Source organism: Suricata suricatta, chromosome 6 (assembly GCF_006229205.1).
Source record: "Suricata suricatta isolate VVHF042 chromosome 6, meerkat_22Aug2017_6uvM2_HiC, whole genome shotgun sequence".
NCBI lineage: Eukaryota > Metazoa > Chordata > Mammalia > Carnivora > Herpestidae > Suricata > Suricata suricatta.
In genome coordinates this window covers 47925942-47932952 of record NC_043705.1, presented here as the reverse complement: position 1 = coordinate 47932952, position 7011 = coordinate 47925942, and the positions used below count along the sequence as shown (strand labels likewise).

Sequence of the window (7011 nt, the reverse complement as noted above, 5' to 3'; positions counted from 1 at the left end):
GAACAAATATGCCCAAGTTCTCTTGCTTTAACAGATTTTGCTCAAACCCCGCAAAACAAGACAAAAAGCATTTTCTACCATGAGAAGATCAGGGTTTTCTGATGGTATCGTGTTTTTCTTTCTTTTTCTGTCTTAGCAAGGGAGAATTCCAGCTCTCCATATGCTTGTTTGTACTCAGCAGCGGCAAGGAAACAGAAACACTTGTTTCTGCTCCCGGGAACTTGAGTGGGCCCAAGTTATCTTCATCTCCACAGTGCCTTCCGCGGTTCCACAAGACGCTTTTGCTCCCAGACAGCTCTCTGGCTTGCACCTGGGAGTCTCAGATACAGAAGCCAAGGACAATGACAGGGTCTTCCGCACTAGGTAAGTCGAACATCCGTCAGCACCCTGGTGTGAGGCCCCCACTGGCATAGAGTTACACATCACATATACACCAGGATGGGGCAAAGTTGTCTTTTTTTTGCTTCCCATCTACCCCACACCAGTCTTCCTCAGTAGTCAACACGTTTTCAGCATGCCATTAGGCTTCAAGAAGCAAATGACTCTTTGATTTTGTTTCAGGAGACATGGCCAATGTGAAGCTAGGGAATCAGGTTTGCAATTCTGAGGTCAGAGTTACTATGTCAATAGAGAGTGGAAAACTTGTCATTTGAGCTGGGCTGACCCCCCAGAGGGTATAGTGGGGGGTGGGGGGGGCACATGCACTTTTGCCATTTCTGGCTTGCAGCGAGCCTCCTTATCAAGCCAATGCCTTTTAGGTAGCAGGTACACTGAGTTCTTCTCCAAATTTATTTCCAGATTGCTTAAAGAGCTCAGCAGCCTATTGACCGTCTGTTGCCTATTCTTATTTTATTATTATTTTCAGTCTCTCTGTAGAGCTTGCGTGTGATTTTACAAGGACTACCAGCAGTTTGTATCAATAGAATCCTGGTATTTTCGAGATTAAAATGAACCCATCACAGAACTGATCACTGGTGGCTGATGGTGACTTCTGTCAACTCTGGGCAAATCCTTACAATTCTTAAAGGGTTACTGAGCAAAACAGCCTGTTGGTTATGTAAAATGATTTAAAAATAATGAATCTCATGCAAGTGATTCAGTTACTATCAACTACTGACTCCCAGCCCCATTCCATTTGACCACTGGTACATTTATTTTTATCTTGGGGTAAGAGTCATGGTAATTAGTTGTGTCAACTGGAACATTTTTATTTTCTTAATTTTAATAAAACAATAACATTTTTGAGTTGGGAGCAACCAAACTTTTTCTGACTGCCTGCTGAAAGGTGTTAAACCAAATTCTGCTTTCTTATTTTTAAAGGCAAGGAATGTACTACTTCTGAGAAGCTCTAAATATCAGAGATGTCACCTCATGTATTTTATCCCTAATACATCAAAGTTGTTTTCTTTTTGGAAATGCAATAATGTTACAGAGCAGTTTATATGTTCTGTCCACGCTGAGAATTAAATACATTTGAAAAGAATACATATTTTAGTAGGAGAATATAATGGCATTTAAAAATTTTCCTTTATATAAAATATATGAGCTTTGTATTTTCACATCCTTTACAACAGAATGCATTTTAGTGATATGTGGATTTCATGTAAAATACCCCCTTTTCCCCCCTGAGAAGTTGTTTAATCAGCAATGTTCTACATTTGATGGCATCTTGGTAAATAAACACGTTTATATCATGTGGTGACATAAAGCACTTTTAGTTCTGCTCATTTCGAGAGGAGGTATGTGTCTTGTTTATGTGTGTACCTAAATTCTACCAAAAACTGGATGTTGGACATGTCATCTTTCAGCTCCCACTCAAACAATTGGAATTGCCTAGATGGTAGCAGGAATCATGCCAAGGAAAACCCAGGACAGATTTCAGGAAAGGATAAACACAGAAGCAGAAAGCCAACCTCTTAAAAAGTACTTCCGAACTGGAGACCAACCTTCCTCTCCAGCTCTGTAGGTGAGTCACTTAACTTTTCTGAAGCTGAGCGCTCTTCTGTAAAACCAAGACAATAAAGCAAGTCTCTGTTTGAAGACCACAAGGGACTTCTGGTGATTTCATTAAGCTCAAGGTCAATGGCAAAGAGGCATTACTTAAAACATTTGACTGTTAATATTGCTTTTTTAAAAACCAGATTTTAAAGTTTGGCCCAATAGTGTTGGTCGATGTTTCTTCTCAGTTGTCTATTAATATTGTTTCTATTGTCAAACTTCCCAATGTGCTCAGTTCTGATGTCAAATGCCAGATACTATGAAAAAGGGACTGTTTGAAAAGGAGGAAGGATAATGGTTCTTTTAGGGCTATGCCAGTATTCATGACAATAACAGTGGGTAAAGGCAATTCCAAAAGCAATTTGAAATAATTCAAAGAGATGACATATTGAAAACCTAATACTTTCTCCAGAAATCACATGACAGGAGTATTTTATTGGCCTGAATTAGACTTGTCAATATGAGGTACTATGATCCTGGGAGCAATAGAAAGGGGAGTTTTTTGTGTGGTATCAGTTGTTTTCAATTCTGTGCTCCCCATATTTGACTAAGTCATGATTTCTGCTTTAATTCATCTCTGTCAAGTAGAGATTATTGCCATGTATATTATGGCATGACTTAACACCTGTCAACACTGCCATTCATCCAAAAAAATGGGGAGTACTGGGTGCCTATATGGCTAACAAACTTATCCCATTTCCTATTCTATAATAGGATTCAAATCTGTCTTCCCCTTGAATAATCATAATGTCCATTCAAATTAAAAAGGACAATGGCTCACATGGTATATACAGGCTCCAAGTTAAATACTTAGCATTCAAATCAAGATTTGCAGAAAGGCACAACCACCATCTAGTATACAAGGCATTCCTAAGTTATGCTTCTGATGAATGCTTGATGCAGGTTTTTGGTAGCCCAGTGGTCAATGAGAGGTTTGCTAAACTTCACCCTATATGGGGACTCCTAAGCAGTCTAAAACCTGCCAAGTTAGCATCAACAGAAAATTCCTAGGGCTGGCAGTTACCTTATCAGTAAACCCACTTCATCCCATGTGTAGCAATTTCCAGAAAAGGTAGCAGAGTTTCCTTTGCATTTTGATCAAATTGTGTTGTGACAGCAACAGGAGAGAATGTGTTAATTCTGTCGTTGAGAAGCTGGCTCAAACACAGGAATTCACCCCAGGGATTTATCAAAATAAAAACTGTGAGGCAGACTATTACCTTCCTACCACTCCATATCCCCAGTAAATCTTTTTGTGAGTCTATTAATGCACTAGGCTGAAAAAAATATTTTTCCTCCTAGACTCAGTCATGCTAACAGGGCATTCATTGTGCTGGGAATGGCTTCTTTCTTTTCCAAGAATCCCAGCAGCTGAACATAGAGCAGCAATGATCTAGAAAAGTATTATGTGCTGCATAAATGCTATGCCAGTAAGAACTAGCTGAAAATGTCTTTCTTTCTGGATTTAGGTACTTCATAACCACTCTGAACAAGTACCAAGGACTCTCCTACCACACCCTTTCCCCTCTAAGTCTACAGGATTCCTGGTTACCTTGAGGACAGAAAGCGTGGAAGGACACAGAAGATCTCAGCAAAGTTCTCGAGGCCCTGTCTTAGAAGCATCCGATTTTCATTTTCCCTTTGGCATTTTCCCATATAACCTTCTATGAACTTGATCTTTTTTTTTTTTTTTTTTTTTTTAGCGGCGCAAACAAAAATTCTCTGGCTGGAATGAGCAGTCGGCAATGTGGGAATTCATACACTGTGTGCATGTGTGGCTAACGGTGTGTGCCATTTGTACACATCACTGACTGGGGAAGTTCAATCATTTTTGGATACAGTTTGTGGCCAGAGTATCCAAGGTGCCCAAATCCAGGCCTTTGAAGTAACATTCTGTACAACCTGTTATTGAAGCCTTTCTTGCCAACTTGAAGTAGAGCAAGTACCCATTGAAAGAGGAATATTTTCCTTTTCTTGCCATTCAAGCCACACAGGAACATTCTTTCAACTCATCAGGAATGAAAAGACCTTCTAAATGTTTCTTGATTTTCTTTCCAGCTGGTGAGGACATAATGACTTACGATATGAATATTTTCTCTCCTTAAGTCCTCCTTTTGCCTCTCATCCCTTCCAAAGTACGATTTAATAAGCACATGTGTAAATAAGAGAAGGTGAACATGGGCAGATACAGTTAAGAGACAAGCCCACTGCAGGGGGTGAGGGGCTAGGTTAGAGATAAAAGCTTTGAAGGGTAAGTCCACCCTCTTGCCAGGAGGGCAAAGGGTTCCAATCCCAAGTTCAAGCAGCAGTCCTCCTAACCCTAGCATTCTATGTCCTACGTTCCCACTTTATGGATAAAAAGGAGGTAATGGCCATTGAGGCACACACTCTTTTCAGAGGGCTGCCTTGAAGTTTTTTTTCCTCATTAAACAGAGGGGAGAGGACTCTGGGAGCATAGGCAACAAAGTAACAGCCGTGGCTGATTGCAGATTCTTTCTTTGTTCCCCAGGGTTCTTGGATTTGTGGGCAGTTTTTTTTTTTAAACAGTTCATTCTACTGGATTTATAATATGTCAAGAAATAAAAATGCACACAGAAGTATTCTAAAAGGCCTATCAATTCCAGCTGTGGACATCAAGGACATTAGATTTTGACCACTGAGTCCAAGGGTGCTGACCCTGTGCTCCAAGGAAAAGAACAAAGAGGAGGTAGTCAGATCAGGCAGCCAGCTAGGTGACTGTTGAAAGAAACAAAGAGACATACATTGTTGCCTGTTTCCGCATCAGGTCAAAAAGGTGCTGGCTGAGAAATCTTACCCAGTCAGCACCTGGATAACTGGCCGTTTCTTGAGCAAAAAGGAAATGCTTTCTTAAGTATCACATGTGACAGTGCTGTCAAATGACTCCCAAGGGGCACCTCTCAAACTCACCTCCTTCCTTTCACATTCTATTATCATAATAATATGTTTGTTTTGTTTTCAACTCACCAACCCTGTAACTCCACCCCAACAAGCCATCCCTTGGGATTCAGAGAGAGCGAGAGAGAGGTTTATCAGCTGTGAGACATGAGCGCAGCCCGAGCTCCACCTGGACAGTTTCCTGTGCCACCTCTATCAGTGTAAGGAGAGCTCACGGCATCTGGAGGCAATTTTCGATAGAGGCACCTACTAATGAGGTGTGGGTCCATGCTTGTAAAACTGCTTTCCACGCTCTTGACAATGGCCAACAGATCCCCCTATCCTGAATCAGAAAGCGGAAGCCTCTAGACAACTAAATTGAGCAGTTTGCAATGATTTCAAATAAAAAGCGGTGTTTCCAGAGTCTGAGAGCTACTTCTTTCTCCCAGCTCTCCACGTTTACAAATCACCACTAAAAGGATAAAGGTATCTTTCTCGACACACTGCACTCCCACTGGAAGCTTTAGGTTTCCTTGTGTTTCTTCTCAGATACCCAAGACACCTTTTGCTTACAGATTCCTGCTGACACTAAGGGACGAACAGGCAAACAGATGTGTGCTCTGTGGTGCCCAGCCAGCATGCAGCTCTCACAGGCGGGAAGGCAGCCAGCTCTCTGGTGAGAAAACCTGCATGGCCACAGAGGTGAGCAGGGAAAATACAGACAGCACTTCAGACTCATACTAGCTATTTGATCATTAACTGAATCTCATCAAGGGTGGTAATAGTAGAGGATGAAAAATTCTCAGTGCCAGGGCACCTACATGGCCCACTTGGTTAAGCACCTGGCTCTGGTTTTTTTTTTTTTTTATTGTTTATGTATTTATTTTGAGGGAAACAGACAGACAAACAGCTCTATGCCATCAGCATGGAGCCCAACATGGGGCTCCATCCCACAAATAGAGAGATCATGACCTGAGCCAAAATCAGGACTTGGACACTTCATTAACTGAGCCACACAGGTGCCCCCATGTCTGACCTGATCTCAGATCCCAAATGGGGTCACTCTGATGCCAGGACAATGAATTCTGGCTGGGGATGGGTTTCAGGGAAGGGTGGAAAGCAGGCTAGCAACTATTTATGATGGTAGGGCTGTGCTGGACACTCTGCCCTTGTTTCATTTAATTCTAACAATTCTGAGAAGTTGGCCCAGTCATTCCCATTTTATGGATAAGGAAATAGGAATCTGAAGAGGCTAAGGAGCTTGACCAACACTAGGTTGATGGCAGGTTAGTAGAATCAACAGGGTAGGGGCCTGGGACTCAAGTTCCCAAGAATATACTTAGTTCACTAAACCAACCCATCTCATACTTCTGCTTGGAAATCCTTCTAGGGATGTAAGAAAGAATGTGAACCCTAGTGGTGGTGGCAGCCATGGCAGCTGGGGTGGGAGTTGCAGCCTCTGGTCTTGCAGCATATAGTTGTTCAATTTGTAGAGGTCTCATATTTTACCTTAAAATGAAGAACGGTGTTGCAACTAATCCCTTATTATATTTGTTTTGTATAAAAATAGAATTTATCTTCCAACCTTTTAAGTATAACTGAGTTTCCAGAAAAGGAGGCATGTTTGGGGGCACCTGGGTGGCTCAGTCAGTAAAGCAACCAACTCTCGGTTTTGGCTCAGGTCACGATCTCACAGTTCGTGAGTTTGAACCTGGCATCAGGCTCTGCAGTGATAGTGTGGAGCCTGCTTGGGATTCTCTTTCTCTTCCTCTCTCTCCGCCCCTTCACTGCTCACTCTCTCTCAAAATAAATAAACAAACTTAAAAAAGGAAAGAAAGCAAAGCATGTTTAAACTATAGCTATGACAGGCTTCTGGGTACAAATGGCTGCTAAGAATGTATATGTTTTGGCAGTAAGTTGTGCCCAGGTTAAGTGTGCCCAGAATGTATATGCTTTGGCAGTAAGCGTGCCCATGCTGCAGCCTCACTGGAGGCTACAGTGCAAAGATGACACAGTTCAGGCTGTCCAGCAAGGACATATGTGCATAATATAAATGGTTGGGCCAGAGGAGGCTAACCGCTAATTTTCCGTGTGACTAACATGATGCAGTGATAAAGG

At 41.9% G+C, this 7011-nt stretch overlaps 1 long non-coding RNA gene across 1 annotated transcript; it reads left to right on the top strand.

Annotated features, from left to right (window-relative positions):
• Positions 1 to 266: 266 nt before the first annotated feature.
• LOC115293337 lies at positions 267 to 3658 on the top strand. Its single transcript, XR_003909500.1, has 3 exons — positions 267 to 363; positions 1809 to 1966; positions 3468 to 3658. It is a non-coding gene; the product is annotated as an uncharacterized LOC115293337 (long non-coding RNA).
• Positions 3659 to 7011: the final 3353 nt, after the last annotated feature.